At 44.9% G+C, this 9794-nt stretch overlaps 1 protein-coding gene across 1 annotated transcript in view; it reads left to right on the forward strand.

Moving 5' to 3' along the window:
* Positions 1-9794, forward strand: part of TFRC (transferrin receptor) — a 661121-nt gene that overhangs the window by 374222 nt on the left and 277105 nt on the right. The gene's annotated exons all lie outside the window — the stretch shown is intronic.

The following is a 9794-nucleotide window of genomic DNA, read 5'->3' on the forward strand; positions in this document are numbered from 1 at the left end:
TGCATGCAGTTGAACAAGTGGGAAAGCATACTCTGCAATGTGGTTTTGATTCATTAGAGACTTCTTGTAGAGCCGCAGTTACAGGCTCAGTAATTCGAAGACATGCTTGGTTAAAAGAACAAAGTTTACCTGACCATGTTAAAGTAAAATTATTGGATGCTCCACTACAGCATGATACTTTGGTGTTAAGGTAGAAGAGGTGTTAAAGAAACTGGAGGATAAAGCCAAGTCAATGCAAACGGTGAAATATTTCTTACAGGTTCAACCAGCTAGATTTAGCAGAAACTGGCCTTTAAAAAATTGGTCCTTTCCAGTGTCAGGCCACCGAGGCAGATACAGACTCCCAAGAGGCAGATCTCAGCCCCAAGGCTCCTACAGACCTAAACAATGGGGTGCTTCAGCCCCCAAAGGAGAAGACAAATCACAACCTTGTAGGAAACCACAATGACTTCTCTCTGCAAATTCCAAGCTCTTACCAGTTGACAGCACCCCTAGGGGGGAAAGCTAGCACTTTTCTCAAAAAATTGGCACATTATCACCCAAGACCAATGGGTGCTGAATATAGTTTCTCAGGAGTACAGGTTCCACTTCCACATGTTTCCAAAACCAAAAGGTATGCCAAACCTGTCACAAAACCAGTGGGCAAAGGCACAAAAACGAATTGCTGCTCTTATGGATATGGGAGCTGTTCAGAAAGTTCCACAAGAACAGGGGCAAGGATTTTACTCAAGATTTTTCTTAGTAACCAGAAAAGACCTGGAGACCAATACTGGAGCTGTCAAGCCTTTATTTTCCAAAATTCAAAATGTTAACACTTCAGCTTCTGCCCATGCAGGGCAAGGAGGCTTGGCTAGTTACTTTGGATCTCAAGGAGGCATACCTGCACGTCCCAATCAATCATGCAGAAGATACCTCCGATTTATAGCAGGCTCAGTGCATTACAAATTCTCTGCACTGCCCTTTGGCTTATCTACTGCGCCCGGGGTCTTCACAAAATGCCTGGCACCAGTAATTGCCTTTTGCAGACAAAAAGGAATTCAAATATATCCCTACTTGGACGACTGCCTTATTCAAGCAGAGAGCAAGGACATTCTTCTACAGCACCTGGTGTTTGTAAAAAGATTGCTAATTTGCGTAGGGTACACAGTAAACGAAAAGAAATCAAAACTAGTGCCCTCTCGAGATAATATTCCTGGGTGCAAGCTTAAGTAGAACTGCCCAGATGGCTTATCTCACGCCAGACAAAGGCAACTTGACTCACTACTTTCAAATGATGGCAACAAAGACCCAGCTCCCTGAAAGAATTTATGCAGGCCCTGGGTTTCATGGCATCTTGCATTCTACTAATTCCATATGCAAAACAGCATATGAAGAAAGTGGTATCTAAAAAGTGTTTGGACTCAGCATTGTCACAGCCTAGAGACCATCATAACCTTGATTCCCTGCCTACAACAGGAGTTTCGATGGTGGTCCCAGGCCTGTCACCACAACAAGGGACAGCCTTTCACCTTACCTACAGCCAGGCGGACAACGGATGCATCTGATTATGCCTGGGGAGCGCATATGGCAGGAATGTATTTGGGGCACATGGCCCAAGGAGCAAATGCATCTTCACATCAGAGATGCTAGCTGTACAGAATGCCCCGACAGTCTTCAATGACCTAATACATCCAGGACAATTAAAGACTGACAATACCACAGATGTTGGTGTTACACTGCTGCAGTCATTACACTTGGGTTATCCTGCCATCAGGCGGTCCCACAGTCTGCCAGAGTTCCAAAGTCTTGGTCTGGCATCTGTTGCTGTCGCCTCCTCCCAGACGTCAGTGCGACAGGGGTATACAAGATGCAGCCGACACAGTTTTCTTCAGTCTTTCTTGCCATGCAGTTTTTTATTCCGAATCCAGAACTTAAGTTTTCTAAAAAAAAGTTAAGTACCCCGTAGGGGAAACTTTCTTGCCTCGGACCGATGTCAGTAAAAGTTAATTATTTGTGGGAAGCAAATACCTCAAGGATTTGCACTCCTATTGTATTCCATGCCTAGGCCCTGACCACAACGTCACTGGTTGTCTACTTTGCACTAGATTTAACAAGCACACTATTAAACGTCTGATTTTGCCCGACATTATTTTGGTAGAAAATTTAATTATACCATGATGTCGGAAGTTCAGACTGCAGTGCATAAAAAGCACAAGGACAATGACAGGCATCAGAGGCCCAAAACAGACGATGAGGCCTCTTCTAGGCCGGTCACCTGTTCTCCGGTTTTCAGCGAGGCGCCTACGCAGCCCCTGACTACTGCTTCCACAGAACCACAGACCGCCTCCGAATCCCACGTGGAGCTGGCTGGGCCTTCGGACACACTAGGCCTTCAGTTTACCGATCCTAAACCTACAGAGGAAACCAAAGTAACTGAGCATTCCACAGCTACAGTGGGTGTTTTCAGACCTACCCAGTTAACTATTAAGCCCTCTTAAGTCTAAGCTCCCGTTAAAGCAAAGAAACAGACACAACTCTCTCCAGGACAGGCTTCCATGCCTAAGAAACAGATGCTAAAAATGTTTGAGGACCTGATCACTCTGATCAGGGGGTCCCATCCCCTTCCTGATGAAAGGCCCAGGCAGGATGCAGACTAAATCTTCTGACCAGGTGTCCATTTCCTCTGACTATTACTCTGACCTAGGATTTTCTTTACCCCCTTATAAGGATTCTGATGCTGAGGAATCAATTCCATCAGCCTCTCCGCCTGAGGATTACTCCTTTGGGGAGACCTTACATACCATGAGAGCATTTCCATTGGGAAGGCCAGGATTACTCTGAATCCAAGAAAAAACTCAGACTTCCTTTTATTGCCCCAACACAGACCCCTTGCTATTCTGAATGTTTTACACATTGTGGAGGATGTGTACACTGAATCCAGTTTGAACCCTGACTCCTTACCCCCAGCCCCAGTTAAACCTGAGAGTCCCTGACTCACTCAAATTTCTGTACAAAAGCCCTGTTGCTGACCCTGAAACTATTTCTCAGGGACCAAAGGGATTAAGGCCTCATCAGCAAAAAACCCAGTCCCCTCTGACAGATTCCAGAGCATTAGACAGGTGGGGAAAGAAGGTATATAAGTCTGCAACTCTAGCAATGAGAGCCTTGAATTGCCAGTTTCACATGCTAAAATATCAGCAATTTTTGATGTCTCAATTGAAACAAAAGATGCTTCCAGATTCAGATCCTCCTAACTTTAAAGAAATGCAGGATTTATGGCATGCAGCTGAACAAGTGGGAAAACATACTTTGCAATGTGGGTTTGATTCCTTAGAGGCCTCCTGTAGAGCAGCAGTTACAGGCTCTCTCATTAGAAGGCATGCTTGGTTAAAAGAACATGTTACCAGATCATGTTAAGGTCAAATTATTGGATGCACCTTTGCAGCGGGATGTGCTGTTTGGAGTTAAGGCAGAGGAGGTATTAAAGAAGATGGGAGGATAAGGCAAAATCTATGCAAATGGTGAAAGATTTCTTACAGGTTCAGCCTCCTCGTTTTAGCAGAAATTGGCCAAAGAATTAGTCTTTTCCAGTCACAGAAAGACGTCAAAGGGGCAGATACAGACGTCCAAGAGGTAGAGGTCAGACACGGCCCTTACATGCCTCGACAATGGGGCACACCAGGCCAGAAAGAAGGAAGACAGGCCTCAACCTTATAAACAGCTTCAATGACTTGCACTACAGCTGCCAAACAGCTCTCTTGGCAGCCCCCTTAGGAGGAAAACTGGCACTTTTCTATCTCAACTGGCATTGCATCACCAAAGACAAATAGATTCTTAACATTGTATCTCAAAGTTACAGGTTCCATTTCCACACCTTGCCAAGGCCAAAAGGAATGCCAAATCTGACACCAAATCAATGGGTAGAGGCTCAAACAAAATACAGCACTCATGGACATGAGAGCTATTCAAAAGGTACCACCACAGGAACAAGGACAAGGATTTTACTCAAGACTCTTTGGTTCCCAGAAAAGACAAAGCCTGGAGACCCATTCTGGACCTTTCTACACTAAACACTTACCCGGATGTTCCGAAATTCAAAATGTTGACACTACAGCAGCTTCTTCCCATGCTGGGCAAGAAAGCTTGGCTTGTGACTTAGGACCTCAGAGGCATACCTGTATGTCCCTATCAGACAAAATTGCAGAAGATACCTCAGATTTCTAGCTGGTTCAGTGCACTATCAATTCTCTGCACTGCCCTTTGGCTTATCTACTGTGCCCAGGGTCTTCACTAAGTTCCTGACACCAGTAATTGCATTTTGCAGGCAAAAAGGAATTCAAATTTACCCATACCTGGACGACTGCCTGATTCAAGCAGAGAGCAAGGACGTTCTACTAAAGTAGCTGGCGTACGTAAAAAAGTCAAGTTGCCTGGGGTACACAGTAAATGAGAGATCAAAACTAGTGCCCCCAGCAGATATTCCTGGGTGCCAGCTTGAACACAATGGCCCAGATGGCTTATCTCACGCCAGTCAAGCAAGGACAACTGAGACAATATTTTCAATTAATGGCAACAAAGACCCAACTCCCTGCAAGAAAAATTCTGCAGGCCTTGGGCTGCATGGCATCTTGCATACTACTAATTCCATGTGCCAGACTGCATATGAGGAAACTACAGTGGTACCTAAAGAGCGTATGGTCTCAACACTGTCAGGGAAACTGTTATACCACTAATTCCTTGCCTACAACAGGAGTTTCGATGGTGGGCACAAGCTTTGTCACCTCAAGGGACAGCCTTTCACTCAACCCACAGCCAGGTGAACACTGACAACACCTGGGGAGCACACATGGCAGGAAAATGTATCCAGGACGAGTGGCCCACAGATCAAAGACATCTCCACATCAAAAAGATGCTAGCTGTACAAAATGCTATTATAGCTTTCAAGGACCTACTGCAGCCAGGACAATTACTACTAAAGACAGACAACACCACAGTTATGTGGTACATAAACAAGCAAGGGGGCACACTCCTGCCCCCTCTGCAGACTAGCTTTGACCTTGTGGAACACAGCTCTAAGCTACCAAGTTAATCTGCAAGCACAATTCCTGCTAGGAGAGAGAAACACACTGGCAGACTACCTAAGCAGAAACATTATGGACCCACACGAATGGGAACTAAACCCACAAATATTCAGAACAGAAATGGTGGAGCCTGGACGTCTGTTTGCTAGCCCAAAGAACTGCCAATTACAGAAATTTTGCACAAGGAGCTACCATCCACAAGCATGGAAAGTGGATGCCCCCTCAGCTGGAAGAACTACAAGTGTACGCTTCCCCCCTTTACCTCTCCTTCCAAAGGTACTCATAGCCAGACAGGAAGAGCCAAAAATGATCCTGATTGCACCAGACTGGCCACACCAGCACTGGTACCCAATCCTAAAGAACTTAACACAAGAACCACCCTGGATTTTACCACAAATTCCACAGTTGCTGACGGTACAACAATCCTATTTCACAGCCAAATGGAAGAGATTCTGTGCTTGGAACCAAGCGCACAGCCTTGACCCTCTAGTCCCAAACATTCCTCAGATACTGCAATACTTAACTGAGATGCTGGACAAGGGCCTTTCTTTTTCATCCAAGATCCACGCCTCGGCTATCTCTGCTCATTACAACACGGATCCACCTGCTCAAACAATACCTCAGAGGGGCTAAAAACATAAGACCGCCACGTAGAGCACCTGCACCTACTTGGGACCTCAACTTTGTTTTGGAAAAATTAACGTTACCTCCTTTTGAGCCAGCTAACACAGCAGAATTAAAATACATCTCTTGGAAAACTGCTCTGCTACTGGCAATAACATCAGCACGGAGAGTTTCAGAATTACAGGCACTAATGGCAGTGGAACCTTTCCTCATCTTCCACCAGGACAGGGTGTCCTTAAGAACCAACCCTATGTTTATGCCAAAGGTGGTATCAAGTGAGGCTCTAAACCAAACTATTCACTTGCCAGCTTTTTATCCAAAACCACAAAACAAAGGGGAGAGACTACTACATTCTTTGGACATTCACAGACAGCTACGCTTCTACTTGGACAAAACCAAAGCTTTCAGAAAATCTGAGCAATTATTGGTAGCATACGCTGCAGGAGCAGAGGTAAAAGCCATTTCAAAGTAGACTATTTCAAAATGGATGAGACACTGTATACGTTTCTGCTACACCCACCATGGGAAACCTGTACCTAGCAGCATTAGATCTCACTCCACCAGAGCAACAGCCCCTTCAACTGCTTACCTCAGAGGAGTACCTACCCAAGGATATTTTGGAAGCAGCAACATGGAGTTCTGTGCATACTTTGACCAAACATTACCATTGTCCTTTATACTTCAAATCCGGAGCAGGCTTCGCCACTGCTGTACTGCAGGGCCTTATAGCCACCCCTAATGCCTTATAGATCCAGCCTCCCTACCTCAGCTTTGGGATTCCACCCAAGGGTAACTGCAGCAGTGTAACATGAACATAGTACAGTTATCTACCTACCATAAATGTAGATGTTAGTGTAAACACTGCTGCAGTCCAGGTTACCCTCCGTCCTTCCCCTCTTTCTGGTATTTACCTAGGGCATCTACCCTTTATTACCTATGGGGAGTATTTGCTGGTAACTAAAAATGGTTGTTTGCTTTACTTTTGTGTATTTTACTAGCAATTTGTATTGCCTACCTATTTGGGGGTACCTGACATCTGGGGCAAGAAAAATGGTGTCTGCTGCATCTTGTATACCCCTGTTGCACTGACGTCAGGGAGGAGGTGACAGCAACAGACGCCGCACCAAGACTTTGGAACTCTGGCCGACTGCGGGACCGCCTGACTGCAGGATAACCCAAGTGTAATGACTGCAGCAGTGTTTGCACTCTAACATCTACATTTATGGTAGGTACAAAACTGTACTTTGTGGTACATAAACAAGCAAGGGGGCACACATTCCTACCCCCTATGCAGACAAGCCATGACTTTGTGGAACACAGCACTGACCTACCAAGTACATCTGCAAGCACAATTCCTGCCAGGAACAAAAAATTACACTGGCAGACTAAGCAGAAATCTCATGGATCCTCACGAATGGGAAGCTAAATCCACAAGCATTCAACATAAGGAAATGGACGCCCAGACAGATCTTTTTGCTTCCCCTCACAATTACCAAATACAGAAATTTTGCACAAGGACATCACTCAAGCATGGAAAGTGGATGCTCTATCAATCATTCCATTCAGCTGGAGAAACCTGACAGTCTATGCCTTCCCTCTGATGCCTCTCTTCACCAAGGTGCTTCTAAGTCTGACAAGAGGCCAAAAATGATACTGATTGCACCAGACTGGCCACACCAGCACTGGTACCCAATCCTAAAAACTTTGTTCCAAGGCCCACCTTGGCCTCTACCTCAAATCAGCTATCCTCTGACACAGCAAAACAATCAGATTCTGCACAGTCAACTCAGAACCTTAAACCTGGCAGCATGACAGATAATGTAGCCACTCAGACTGCACCTCTCTAAAGCTGTTATGGATGTAATTTTGGAAGCCAGGAGGCCCAGCACTAGGAAATCTTGTGCAGAAAAATGGGAAGAGATTCTGTGCTTGGAACCAGGCACAAGGGCCCGACCCACTGGTCCCTAATATACCTCAGATTTTGCAATACCTGACTGAGATGTTGGACAAAGGCCTATCTTTAATCTATTAAAATCCATGCCTCTGCCATTTCAGTTCATTACAATACGGATCCTCCTATTTTTTCACATCCTCTACTACGACAGTACCTCAGAGGGGCAAAGAATATAAGACCCCCTAGAAGAGCACCAGTATCTACTTGGGACCTCCAATTTGTTTTACTAACACTGCCTCCATTTGAACCAGCCAGCACAGCTGATCTAAAATTCTTATGGAAAACTGCTCTGCTCCTAGCAATAACTTCAGCAAGAAGTCTCAGTTACAGGCATTGATGGCCGTGGAACCTTTCCTCATTTTTCATCAGGACAGGGTTTCTCTTAGGACAAACCCAACATTCATGCCAAAAGTGGTCTCCAATGTGGCCTTAAACCAAACCATTAATTTACCTACTTTCTACCCAAATCCCCAGAATAAAGGGGAAAGACTTCTGCACGCTTTGGATATACACAGGCAGCTACGATTTTACTTGGACAAGACAAAAAAGCTTTCAGAAAAACTGAGCAACTTTAACTTATGCTGCAGGATCACAAGGAAAGCCTATTACAAAGCATACAATCTCCAAATGGATAGGACACTGCATCCGCTTCTGTTATGCACAACATGGCAAATCTGTGCCCAAGGGCATTAGGCCTCATTCTACCAGAGCAGCAGCCACTTCAGCAGCTTTCCTCAGAGGGGTACCAACCAAAGACATCTTAGAAGCCTGCAACCTGGAGTTCAGTGCACACTTACCAAGCACTACCACCTACCTCTGTACTCCAAATCCAGAGCAGGCTTTGCCACTGCAGTTCTGCAGGGCTTGGTAGCCTCGCCAGATCCAATCTAGACCCAGCCACCCAACCTCAGCTTTGGGATTCTACCCAAGTGTAATGACTGCAACAGTGGAACGCTATGAACATAGTACAGTTGTGTAACTGCCATAAATGTAGATGTTAGTGAATTCACTGTTGCAGTCCAGGTTACCCACCATCCCCCTCTTTGCTGGGACTATTCTGTACTTCTCAACTCTATACAACCTATGTGGTGTATTTGCTTGTAGATGAAGGAAATGTTTATAGTTATATATGCATGGTTTGGCATATTTTTATCTTTTCAACCTTCCTATCTGGGGGTACCTGACATCTGGGGCAAGAAACTGAAGAAAATGGTCTGTTGCAACTTTTATACCCCTGGCGCACTGACGTCAGGGAAGAGGCGACAGCAACAGATGCCGGACCAAGACTTTGGAACTCTGGCTGACTGCGGGTTGCCTGCCAGCAGGATAACCCAAGTGTAATGACTGCAACAGTGAATACACTAACATCTACATTTATGGTAGGTACACAACTGTACTCCCCCCCCCCCCTGACCCCGAAATAGGGTCAAAACTCTGTAGCTGAATTAATCAAGCAGTTATATTTACAGGTTTGACAATTGTCGCTAATTTTAACCTATTGTAGGCACAACACAGCAAAGCATAACTGCTGTTGCTATTGAAAAGGTTTGTATCCCCCTACCAGCCTGTAAAAGGGCAAGCAAGCCACTCCAAATGCTCTCCATTGTACCATACACACACACATGAGAGTTGTCCGTGTAGAGTAGCCTGCTCTTTTCTAAAGGGGAAACTGCATTTTTTGTTTCAGGGGTGTTTCCTTTGAGGGGCAGCTTCAACTTCTAAATGCATACTTTTTTCTTAAACATTGTAGCCTCTGTCAACTCCAGAACAAGAGCAAACTTCAGCAAGGCTTCCTTCATCTGCTAGGAAATTGTTAAAAAAAAAAAAAAAAAAAAGCTTGTCTTGCTAGTGGAGTTATATGTATGGGAAAAACTAATGCCCTTGTTATATGCCTGGCATATACTTAATGGTTGTAGGAAGGCTTTTTGATGGAATAAAATTGTTTGGAATGTGTTCCTTTGAGACGGTGAGACTTTCTGTGGTAACTACTGCCTGCATTTCCATTGTGCATTTTTTCCATATGCAAGTTAGAGGGCATTAAACATTTGCCAAGATCTCTCTCCTTTTGTTGTTTAGTGTTGGAGTTCATTTTACGAGTCTTGCATTTTGTCATGCTCCCCTTCTCCTGCTTTTCTGGGGACTGTAGCAAAGAATAT

The sequence above is a fragment of the Protopterus annectens genome, chromosome 4.part1, assembly GCF_019279795.1.
Source record: "Protopterus annectens isolate FY-2018-M chromosome 4.part1, PAN1.0, whole genome shotgun sequence".
NCBI lineage: Eukaryota > Metazoa > Chordata > Ceratodontiformes > Protopteridae > Protopterus > Protopterus annectens.